General features: G+C 40.5%; 1 pseudogene; it reads left to right on the forward strand.

Moving 5' to 3' along the window:
- The first annotated feature begins 7,192 nt into the window (after nt 1-7,192).
- LOC121167128 lies at nt 7,193-8,697 on the forward strand (annotated as a pseudogene).
- Nucleotides 8,698-13,148: the final 4,451 nt, after the last annotated feature.

A 13,148-nucleotide genomic window follows, 5' to 3' on the forward strand; every position in this document is an offset into this window, starting at 1 on the left:
TCCAGCTCCCTGCCTTTGGCCCAGGAAAGCAGTGGAGGACGGCCCAAGGCTTTGGGACCCTGCACCCGCGTGGGAGACCCGGAAGAGGCTCCTGGCTTCGGACCGGCATAGCATTGGCCGTTGTGCTCATTTGGGGAGTGAATCATCGGACGGAAGATCTTCTTCTCTGTCTCTCCTCTCTGTATATCCGCCTTTCCAATAAAATAAATTAAAAAAAAAAAAAGATTGCCATAGAGAATTTTAACAGAAAAAACAGATTTATTGAGGGCCTCTCATTTGAGCTTCATTTTGAAGAACAAATAGGAGTCAGGAATTAAAGGAATGTGGAAAAGGAGTTCTACATAGAAGGAACATTAGCGTTGAGCCAGCAAAGCATTTGAAAGTTATTAAACTGGAATAAGGAAAAACAAATGAAAAAGAAACAGCTGTCCCAGAGGACTGATACAGAGATGGAAAGAAAAGGGGGAAAAATTGCAATGAAAGTATCAACCCAAGGAAAGCTGGTGTAACTGTATTACCATGAAACAAAATTAGCAGAAAAAAGTTGCACTATTAGAGATAACAAATCAGAATAATAGATCATGTAGAAAATTTAACAAATCTGCAGTCATAGTGAGAAACTTAACACCTCTCTGATAGAACCATAGCAAATCTAGTGGATACATATAAAGAACACCTAGGTTGCTTGGAGAATTTGACTCCATGTTGTTGATGAAGTGTAAATTTATTTTAAGAGTTACATTATTTAACTACAGTGTCACTAATTAGAAGCTACTAACAAAATAATTAGAAAGTCTACATATATTTGTAAATCAAAATAATAAAATTTTAAATAACATGAGGCAAAAATCACAGTGCAAAATAGAAGATATTTTGCACTGCACAATAGTAAAACTCTTACCTGTCCAACTTTGAGGAGCAGACATTTGGTGTTGTGGTTAAGATACCTTTAGGGGTGCCCACATTCAGTATCAGTGAACCTAGGTTCAAGTTCTGCCTCTGCTCCCTTTTCCCATGGAAAGTACTAATATGCATTTTGGGAGGCAGCAGATAATGGCTTAAGGCAGTGGGTCCCGATCTGCCACCCCAAGTGGTAGACTTCTTGTTGAGTTCCTCATCTTGACTTTGGCCTGGCCTAGCCTTAGCCTTTGCCATTTACAGTATGAACCAATGCATGTGAGTTCCTCTCGCTCCCGCTTCCCCTTCCTTCCACCAGCCTCCTTCCTCTCTTCTGTCTCTCTCTTGCTGTTTTAAAAGTAATTTTTAATAGATTTTTTGGAGATAATATGTGACAAGAGGAACATTTTTATAGGCTTAAAATCATTTCTTTGAAATGAAGCTGAATATCCATGAGCTAAGAATCTATATCAAGGGACTGGTGCCAGTTCAAGTGGCAGCTGTTCTATTTCCTTCCAGTTCCCTGCTTGTACCCTTGGAAGGCAATAGAGAATGGCCCAGAGCCTTGGGACCCTGTACCTGTGTTGTAGCCCTGGAGGAGGCTCCTGGCTCCTGGCTTTGGATCGGCTCAGCTCCTCTGGCCATGATGGCCATCTGGAAAGTGAACCAACGGATGGAAGAGCTTTCCCTCTGAAAACCTGCCTTTCCAAAAAAGATAAATATTTAAAAACAAGTTATGTCTAGGAATTTTCGAGATGTTCAAGATATGCTGACACAAAGTAGAAGAAAAGAGATCATCAATAATGAAAAAATAGGCAAATTACAATCGTGAAATTCATTGACAAAAACTTATTTTTAAAAAGACTAGTAAAGTTAATAAATTCCTTAGTGATAAAAAAATAGGGGATGCAGAATTAATTAACCACTATAATAAGTGAGAAAGAATATTACTTATGATCTTGAAGTCACGGAAAGTCTAAAAAACTGAATACCAATAAATTTGAAAATTTAAATGAAGTAAATACGTTTCTAAGAATACAATTTCCCCAGATTGACAGATGATGATATAGAGAATCTTAATGATTCTATGTCAATTGCAAAAGAGAAGCAATCATTTAAACTTCCCCATAAAGAAAATTTGAGGCTAAACATTTTCATAGGTATGTTGTACCGAACATTCAAAGGAGAAAATGCATGTCATAAAAATTCTGTCAAATAATAGTAAAAAGAGATTGCATACCCCATCCAGGTTACTTTAAAATGTCCATATAACTTCAGTTTTAAAAAACAAACTTTACATTTTACAAAAAGCAGGTAAAGAAGTATGACTATTATTTCATATATGGACATAAATGTAAAAATACTAAGCATAGTTATGAACCATAACCTGATCTAACAATATGTTTTTTGAGGTGTTTTGTTTTTAAGGATTTTTTGTGGGCCTGGCGCAATTGCGCAGTGGTTAAGGTCCTCGCCTTGCACACCCGGGATCCCATATGGGCGCCGGTTCTAATGGTTTTAATCCCGGCGGCCCTGCTTCCCATCCAGCTCCCTGTTTGTGGCCTGGGAAAGCAGTGGAGGACGGCCCAAAGCTTTGGGACCCTGCACCCGCGTGGGAGACCCGGAAGAGGCTCCTGGCTTTGGACCGGCATAGCATCGGCCGTTGTGCTCACTTGGGGAGTGAATCATCGGGTGGAAGATCTTCCTCTCTCTCTCTCCTCTCTGTATATCTGCCTTTCCAATAAAAATAAAATAAATCTTTAAAAAAAAAAGAATGTTTTTGTTTTTATTGGAAAGGCATATATACAGAGAGAAGGAAAGACAGAGAGGAAGATCTGCTGTCTGCCGATTCACTCCCCAAGCGGCCTCAATGGCCAGAGCTATGCCCATCGCAAGCCAGGATTCAGGAACTTCTTCTGGGTTTCCCCACACAGACACAGCACCCCAAAGCTTTGGGCCGTCCTCGACTGCTGTCCCAGGCCACAAGCAGGGAGCTGGAAGTGAAGTGGAGCAGCCAGGACATGAACCAGCACCCATAAAGGATCCTGGTAGTTGCAAGACCAGGACTTTACCCATTAGACTATCATGCCAGATCCTAACATTATCTTTTAAAAGATACCCCTATTTTCTGTTTAACTAAATAACAATTTTTAACTCCACCAACTACCGTAAGTTTTCATTGTAAATATATGAAACGTGTGAACTCTAAGTAATAAGATATGGGCAACTTTTGGAGGAGGCAATGGAGTAGAGCAAGGCCTACGTTATTCTATTCACTACATACTTTTTTTTTTAAGATTTATTTTTATTGCAAAGGCAGATATACAGAGAGAAGGAGATAACAGAGAGAAAGATCTATCCATTGGTTCATTCCCCAAGGTGGCCACAATGCTGGAGCTGAGCTGATCAGAAGCCAGGAGCTTCCTCTGAGTCTCCCACATGGGTGCAGGGTCCTAAGGCTTTGGGCCGTCCTGGACTGCTTTCCCAGGCCATAAGGAGTGGAGCAGCTGGGATTAGAAACAGCGCCCGTATGGGATCCTAGCATATTTAAGGCAAAGACTTTAGCCACTAGGCCACTGCTCCAAACTCTTACTACATACTTCTAAAGCAAACTGGATATGTTCAAAGGGTATGAAGTTATTTACTAACAACAAAGAAGTCATCAATAAAGTTCTCTACATTGGCAGAATTAGTTATATAGATCATAAAGTATATATTAGAAAAACATTTGATAAAATAATGTCTTGGGTTTTAAAACTCCTGAACTAGAAAGGTACTTTAATATCCTAAAGATATGTCTAGAAAACAGCAATAGTAATAAAAACCTTCAGTTTGTAAAATGTTGAAGTTTGTCTCTTGCAGTTCAGAAAAATGACAGTATGCTTGCTAGCATCACCTCCATTTCACGTTGTATTAAATGAAATAAAAATGGAAAATAGGAATAAACAGTGATTATTCACAAATGATTATATCTACTTGCAAAAATCCAAGATAATTATGAATAGATTAGTAGAGATTAGGAAGGTCTGTGAATAAAGGACCAATAATTTAGAAAAGATTTTCTGGGGACCAGTCTGGTTGCTCAACAGGCTAATTCTCCACCTGCAAGCACCAGGATCCCATATGGGACCAGTTCATGTCCTGGCTGCTCTGCTTTCATCCAGCTCCCTGCTTGTGGCCTAGAAAGGCAGTGGTAGACAGCCCAAAGTCCAAGGACCCTGCACCCATGTGGGAAAACCAAAGAGGAAGTTCCTGGCTCCTGGTTTCAGATTGGCTCAACTCCAGCCTTACACTTCTCTCTCTCCTTCTCTGTGTAAATCTGCCTTTCCAGTAAAAATGAGCAAATATCTAAAAAGAAAATTTCTCTGCATGTAAAATAAAACAATAAGAATAGAAATACGTTGTTTCCAATGTTAGTAAAAATCACACATATACAAATCTTAAGGCTGTACATGGTACTTGGAACTTAAAATTATAACTTTTCTCAACTCATGCTCCTTCAAGAGCTTGAGGGTCCTGGCAATTGAAGCCAGTAAGGCAGTCTTTTTACATTTTAAATGAAGAAAACCAAGGGTCTCTAAGGAATTTTTAAGATAGGAGCTGCAATAATGTCAGGGTAGCCTGGTCACAACTGCAAAGCACATGCTTCATAAGTTCCCAAGGAACTCTTGCTCATCAGCAGTCTGCTTCTGCTTTGAGTGGACCACTTCCACCTCCTGGTAGCCTTGGCCTTGACTGTTCTTTGTCTTCAGGATCACACTGGTGAAGCTGTGCTGCACTTCTTGGGAGAAGTGCTTCAAGGGTCTTGATCCCACTTGTGTGAAATTTGCATTGAAAGCACTGTTCTTGTCGGTAACTAACTGTGGCAGTTTAGGCACCAGGAAGCAGGAAGTTTGTTTTTACTTTCTTCAATTAGAATTTTCCTATCTGGAAAGATTTTTCAGTTAGAATTGTGTAATCTGAGCAAATTGAGATGCATATGGTGTTGGCTGTTATTTCTACTATCAATCAGCAGTCCTTTTCAATTACAACATGATCAAAATTAATTTTTTCCTTGCAGATTGATGTCGACAGTCTCCCACTGCAGGCTGCATCTTCGTGCCTCAGACTAGATCTTCTCCAGAAATGTCACAAATAGTTAACATACAGATTTTTGGTGCAAATAATTTTTTAATCCATTTTTCAGAATACACTTTTTCCATGAGTTTCTAAGGGATCCTTAGAATCTTAGGGAATCTTCTAAGGGATCCTTAGAACACATCTTACTGAAAAAATTATGCAACATTGTTCAGAAACATCTTAAAATCCTGAAATAATTGTAAGGATATGTTATATTTATGAGTATAAAGAAATGTCTAAATGTTAAGTATTTGAAGGTTATGTATAATCCCAGTATGGCTTACTCATATTCCCAATATAGTGTGTGTATATGTGTCTGAAATAAAAAAGAGACTGACTTGATAATTAGGTTATAAATTTATAGGGAAAAATAAGGGTTAAGAATAAACAAAGCATCTTTGAAGAGCACTTAAGAGAGTTTGCCCTTTTGGAACTACTTATTGTAAAGCTCCATTAATTAAGGTAGAATATTATTAGTTCTAAATTAGAAAAATGAAATAATATAAAGCCCCAAATTGTATTTTAAAATATAGAGAGGGTCCTACATTGTGGTGTAGTGTGGTGCACAGCTGGCTGTGATGCTGGCTTCCCATGTGGGCACTGGTTTGAGTCTGGCTGTTGCACTTCTGACCCAGTGCCTCACTAACGCACCTGGGGAAAGGACGCAGTATGGCCCAAGTACTTGGTCCCTGCACATATGTGGGAGACTCGGGTAAAGCCCTTAGCTCCCGACTTCTGGCTGGCCCAGCTCTGGTCGTTGTAGTCCCTTGGGGAGATTTCTTTCTCTCCCAATCTAATTCTGCCTTTCAAAAAAGTAATCTTCATATATATATGTATGTATATATATATGTATATATATATATATTTGTGGAAATTTGAACTATAACAAATACATCAGTATAAAAGAAACTTGACTGCCATGCCACATCATTCACAAACATTAATTCCATATCAAGTATGCCATAAAATGTCAGATAAAAAAATGATAGGTTGTATTTGCCATCTTGGTATTGGATGTCAAATCTGCTTTTACGTTAAATCTAAAAGGAAAATACTGATAAATTCTACCATACTGAGTGTAGGAACTCCATTCGTTTGAAAACATCATTAAGAGAATGGACTGGAGAAGGTATTTGCGTTGTGTATAGTCTTCAAATGCCTGAACTCTGCTGTTCCTGCAATTTGATCATACCGCAACAAGCAGCATTTAGGAAAATAGGCAAGAACATTGAAGCAGCACATCTCAAGAGAAAAGTATAAAAGATCAAGAAACATACAAAAAGACACTTAACTTACTAATAATTGAAGAAACACAAAACTGCAGCCAATTTCCACCACGTATCTGTAAGAGAATTTAACACCTGACAGTTGTGATGAGTGTGGAAGATTTGGCATCGTGTCCTCCAGCTGTGCGTGTCCTTACTCTGCTGTACAGTGTACTCGCAGCCGGAAAGTGTACAGTAAGACACATTTGCGTGAATGTTCATTATAGTGTTATTCAGATATCCTCACAGTGAAAACAGCACAGAGCAGCATTAGAATGGGTAAATGGATTTTAATATAATCGTAAGTGGGCTATTTTTTTATGCAGCACATAACCAGAATCTTACACACAATGCAGTATGGTGGGACATTAGAAACAATATTGAATGAAAAACGCAAAGCACAAATAATACATGTTACATTATTCTACTTAAATAAATTACAAAAAGCAATCAAAATAAAATTGTAGCATTTAGTTGCCTGCCCAAATGGTGAACACATTAGAGGGGAAAAAAAAATGCTTACTATCAAATTGAGAAGTAAGCAGTTAGCCCAGATATTAGTAACACCAATTCAAACATCAGCATCCCACATCAGAGTTGGTAGATTTGAGTCCCAGCTCCTCTCTGGAGTCCAGTTTGGTGCTTACATGTGCACCGGGAGGCAGCAGGTCATGTTTGAAGTAGCTGCGTCCCTGCCACCCATGGAAACCTTGATTGAGTTCCTAGCTCCTGGCGTCAGACTAGCCCCTTGAAGGCTGTTGCCTTGAGTGAGCCAGCAGATGGTAACTCTGCCCATCTCCTGTGCTGGAATGTGGGTCTGCAAGAACTGTGCCACCGTGCTGCCTCACATACACTTCGGAACCGTGAGCCAAGTGCTTAGCGATGTTTGGATTTGAACTGTACATTGAAATCTATCGGGGCTTGAAATCCTGTCAGCGGTTGGAGGGCCTGTTGGTTACTCCCTGCCAGATGGAGACTAGGGGTGAGCCATGGTGGTTGGAGCTTTCATTTCCATAGGCTTCTCTTACACATTTACCAAATCTATTACTGTCTTCTTTGAAGAGATCGAAGGGTTCTTCCATGCCAGCGCCAGTGAAGTGTCTTGGATATTTTCCATCATGCTGGTGGTCATGTATGGGGGTGGTCCTATCAGCAACATCCTGGCGAGTAAATATGGCGGCCTCCCCATCATGATCCTTGGTGGCTGCCTCTCGGCACTGGCTTGCTCACAGCCTCCTTCTGCAACACAGTCCAGCAACTTTACTTCTGTATTGGTGTCATTGGAGGATGGGGTTTGCCTTCAACCTGAATCCTGCATTGACCATGATTGGCAAGTATTTCTGCAAAAGGCAACCGTTGGCCAATGGACTGGCCATGGCAGGCAATCCTGTGTTTCTCTCTACCCTGCCCCTCCTCAATCAGGCTTTCTTTGAAATTTTTGGCTGGAGAGGAAGCTTCCTCATTCTTGGGGGCTGCTTCCCAAACTGCTGTGTAGCTGGATCCCTGATGCGACCCATAGGGCCCAAGCCAACCAAGCCTGGGAAAGTGAAGTCGAAAGAATCCCTTCAGGAAGCTGGGAAGTCTGATGCACAAAAGGGTGCAAGTGATGCAAATACAGATCTTATCAGAGGGAACCGCAAGGAGAAGTCGTCAGTCTTTCAGACCATCAATAAGTTCCTGGTCTTGTCCTTGTTCACCCACAGAGGGCTTTTGTTGTACCTCTCTGGAAATGTGCTCGTGTTTTTTGGACTGTTTACACCTTTGGTATTTCTTAGTAATTATGGAAAGAGCCAGAATTATGCTAACGAGAAGTCTGCCTGCCTTCTTTCCATCCTGGCTTTTGTTGATATGGTAGCCAGACCTTCCATGAGACTGGTTGCCAATACAAAGTGGATAAGGCCTTGAGTCCAGCATTTTTTCACTGCTGCTATCATTGCAAATGGCATGTGTCATTTGCTAGGACCTTTGTCCAGCAGCTTCACTGGGCTGTGTGTCTATGCCAGATTCTTTGGGTTTGCCTTTGGGTGGCTCAACTCTGTGTTGTTTGAGACCCTTATGGACCTCGTTGGACCCCAGAAGTTCTCCAGTGCTGTGGGCTTGGTGACCATTGTGGAGTGCTTTCCTGTCCTCCTGGGCCCACCGTTTCTAGGTCATCTTGGTGACATTTATGGAGACTACAAAATACATGTACTGGGCATGTGGCCTAATCCTAATTTTTGCAGGCATCTTTCTCTTCATTGGCATGGGCATCAATTACCAACTTTTAGCAAAACAACAGAAAGCAGAGAAGCAACAAAAGGAAAGCAAAAAGGAGACCAGTGCAATATCGATGAGAAGTCCAGGGAAGCCACCAACGCAGCCCAATTCCCACAAGGGCACAGATGGCAACCCCAAGGAGGCTGAGAGCCCCGTCTGAGCCCAGGGCCAGAGGGTGGGAAGCAGCCCACAGCCAGAAGTGTTTGGAAATACTGTATTGGCCTGCAGTCTCTGGTGGTGTTCAGAGCAGATGGTGGGCTTTGGTGTGGAAATTATACCGGGTGTTTGATGAGATTCTTGTTGTTGCTCCTTACCACTAGCCTGGGTGGAAAACTGTCATATACTTTGGGAGGGAGTAGTGGATAAAAGATGAGGGAAGGAAGTAGATTTTGTTTTGTTTTGTTTTAATCTTATTTCGCTTTTAACGTTCTCATGAAGTTTATGCCTTAAATTCTAGTTTTTAAAACTTCAGAAAGCCTTAATTTTTTAACTTTCTGAATTCATCTGCTTTATGTGTCACGTGGACAGGAAAAAGAGCAACTGCCTTGTCTGAGACCAAGCTAGAATTAGAAATTGATCTCGCCTCATGTTTGTAATGAATCCTCAGACAATGGCATGTCATGGAAACACAGGAAAATACTAGCTCAGAGTCAGAAATTTTATATAAAATGCTGACTTGAATATTTTTCTAGCATCAGTAGTTGCCTGGCACATGTGCCTGCTAGCTGCCTTTAGTCTAGACCTCCTGGGTGCCGCGCTCGGGATGCATGTTGGAAGCTGCAGTGCTGAGCATTGATGTCACTAAATCCCCATCCCGCTTGTTCCCTGTTTAGACACACATTTTTAGTGCTTTTTGATCCTTGCCCCTTCTGAAATCACTTGATATCATTTTTTAATCCCTGTAAAAGTACTAAATGTACAAAACTCTATATGAAGTTGTGCCTCCATAGTAAATATAACATACTTAATTCAACATAGGCAGATTTTTCCAACATACGCTGAATTTATTTTTTGTTTTTCCAAACCCTCAGTTAATCTGTGAGACTATTAGCATTTTTCCTTTTTCCTGAAATATTTCATTTATACCTGCTTCTAGTATAGAGAGCTGTGTATCTGGTGGGTTTGGGGATTCCCCCGTCCCCCACCCCTGCCCCAATTGAAGAGGGCCTGGAAAAATCTTCCCCAGGCTAGCTAACAACAATAAGACTGAGAGGGCAGTTGCTGACAGTGCTTTAGTTTAGAGCAGCAGTTCCTTTTCTTTTTATCTGAGAAGGCTTTATAGAAATTTATGTTACTTAGAATTATTGAACACTCAAATCACCCTTTTCACAAAACTGAGTAGAGACTTAGGTTCAGTATGAGGATCGCAGGGAAGGTGGGCCAGTTTCTTGAATTGAGACAGAAAGATATATTCAATACATTATATTCAGTGGGTTAAAAATACCACTGTGATTTTGAGTGAAATTCTATATAGAACCCTGTATAAGAGGCTGACTTTTCCACATAAACATTTTTTTTAGAGAGAGAATATTTCTTCCTTCAAATATTTATTTTCTTGAGGACAGAATTGTTTCCTGTTTTGAGTATCAAGTTTCAGTTTGGCCCTTGCTAATCTTAAATCCTCCTCTTTATGTGCCTTAAGGTTTGTGTATATTTGGCTTCTTTTGTTTTGATTTCCACCTCTCTGGAAGGAGAAAGCTCAAGCAGTCAGGGACACAATGAAAACTTCCCTTTGGGTGGCTCAGTGTAGGAGAATTTCAGCTAAGGAGAATTTCCAGCAGAGTACCTGCTTTGCCTTTTAAATAATGGGCATTGCTATTGATGAGGGAATTGAAGGAAATGTTTAAAAAATATATTTAAAGGATTAAATTGTTAAAATGTTTTACATATAGAAGACCCTTTGATCTGTATTAAGCAGAGGTCATTGGGGCCTCTGTTGTAGTACAGTAGGTTGGCTGCCACTTGGAACATCCGTATGCCGTTTCAGGGTGTCTGCGTGGAGTCTCAGGGCTCCTCTTTGATCCAGTCTCTGCTAATGGACATCCAGGGAAGCAGCAGGGAATGGCTCCAGGGCTCAGGTCCCTGTCGGTCTCCTGGGAGACCTGAGTGAAATTCATAACTCCTGGTTTGGCCTACTGTTGTCCTGGCTATTGTGAGTGTTTGGGGAATGAGCCAACAAATGGGGGATCTGTGTGCAGGTATGGGTGTGTATTGTCAAGTAAAGAAATTCTTTCATTAAAAAAAGAAGAAAACTGAAGATTACCTTTAAGAGGGAAATAAGCATGAATATTGGGAAAGGGACCGAAGTAATGTAGTTTAGGAGTCCAGAGAGTGTTTAATTTTTTTTCTGAATGTTTTAAATCATCAAGCTGTAAGTTTTGTATGCTTTTTGGATGTTTCATGTTGTACAACTTTCAAAGGGTTAAAAACATAGACAATGCTGAAGAAATGTGTTAGGGGGAAAAATTTCATAGCACTTTTGTCAAAAATGCATTAAGTAATACTTTTGTTATGTTTACTTGAGAGTCCTTATTTGGTAGTCACTCAAGCTCAGCAAATTGTGAATTATTTCCTCAGATAACCATTGTTTATCAGCAGGTAAGTGAACATTTTGCCCTCTCTTTGCACTTTACTGCAGATTTGTAAAAATGGTCAAGCAAATTGAAACAACACAAAGCAATCTTCACAGAAAATTACAGTTGTCACATGCTTTGAAGCGTTGCTTTTGTTTTCTGAACAAAGCAGGGTTAAGACGCTGCTTGGGATGCCCCATAGGAATGCTTAGGTTTGCGTAATGCTTCCAGTCTCAGCTTTCTGCTTATGTGTACCCTGTGAGGCAGCAAATGATAGCTCAAGGTGTTGGGTCCCCCTCACCCACGTGAGACCCCAGATGGAGCTTAATGCTCCTTGTTCTGACCTGGACTGCCCTTTCTTATTGCAGGGATTTGGGGCAGAACTAATGGATGGGAGATATCTTTCTGTCCCCCTGCCTTGTAAATTGATAAATACATGATTTTAAAATGGGGATATGTTAAAAAAATTTTGTCAACACATTTAAAACTCCTGATTTTGGTTAAAATTAGCAGAGGAAATTTTTTAAATGGTGTCTCAGGAGTGGGTGTTGTGGCGTGTTGACATTACCTGCGTTTTAGAGCATGGCTCCTGGGATTGAAGCCTTCCTTTGCTTCCAATGCAGTTTACTGCTAAAGCACAGCATGGGAGGCAGCAGCTGATGGCTCCCAGTACCTGGGCCCTGAAACCCCTGTGGGAGACCTGGGTGCAAGTCCTGATTCCCCACTGTGACCTGGCCCAGCCTGGCTGTTGTGAGCATTAGAGCAGTGGATGGAAGACCATCAATCTCTGTTTCTCTCTCACACTCTCTCTCTGTTGCTCTGCCTTGCCAATGAATAAAATTGTAAAAATAAACTCTAGAATACTTATTTAGTAGAATATTTAGGATTTTTCAAACAGTGACAGTAACAGCATTTTCATTTTCACTGTTAATTCTGTTATTCCACTTAATGTTGATTTTTTTAAAAGATTTATTTCTTATTGTTGTTACAAAGGCAGTTTACATAAAAAAAGGTCTTCAACCCACTGTTTCACTCCCCAGATGGCTTCAATGGCCAGAGCTTGAGCTAATCTAAAGCCAGGAGGCTTTTCTCAGTCTCCTAAATGGATGCATGGTCCTAAGGACTTAGACTACCGTCTGCTGCTTTCCTCGGCCAGACAAGGAGCTGGACTGGAAGTTTGGCAGCCAGGACATGAAACAGCTCCCATTTGGGATGTCGATGCATGGAGATAGAGGATTAGCTTGCTGAGCCACTCAGCACTAGCCTCTGGATTTTTTTTTTTCAGTGTTTATTATATTTTTATCTGAAAGACAATCACATAGAGAGAAGGAGAGACTGAGGGAGATCTTCCATCCACTGGTTCACTTCCTTAATGACTGTAGCTGAGCTGGTCTAAAGCCACGAGCCAGGAGCTTCCTCCAGGTCTCCCATGTGGATGCAGGGGTCCAAGGACTTGAGGCATCCTCTGCTACTTTCCAAGGCACATTAGCGGGGAGCTAAATGGGAAATGGAGCAGCTGAGACATGAACTGACTCAACTTACTTGCTCCCTAATGTTAGTTTTAAATTTTATTTCCAGTTAGCATTTTTGATTCTTTGTTACACATTTCTTTTTCTTTGTTAATTCCTTCTTTTAACTACCCATTTTATAAGTTCATATGAGTTGGAGGCAGGACGATAGCACTCCTATACCACTTATAATTAATAAACGGTTGTTAAGTGGAATTTGAGCCATGTTACTGAAGAATTAATGTTATTTAATTAAAATCTGAAAGCTAAAATCTATGTATATCAGAACATTCAAATGAGGACAGTCTAATTTATAAAAGGTTGCACGTTTTGATCAGTTAAAGATTTATTGGGTTTTTGGAGAGATTTTAGATTCAGGACTACGTAGAATATTTAACCTCTGACCTGTAGACATTTAAGAATATTTTATGTGGAAATGTAAATATGACATACCCCCAACAGCTTCTGTAATCTCCATAATGGCTTCCATAGGACCACTGAAACCCTCTATAGAAAAGCCCATTCTAAAA

Source organism: Ochotona curzoniae, unplaced genomic scaffold (genome assembly GCF_017591425.1).
Source record: "Ochotona curzoniae isolate NIBS_2020 unplaced genomic scaffold, NIBS_Ocur_1.0 patch336, whole genome shotgun sequence".
Lineage (NCBI taxonomy): Eukaryota > Metazoa > Chordata > Mammalia > Lagomorpha > Ochotonidae > Ochotona > Ochotona curzoniae.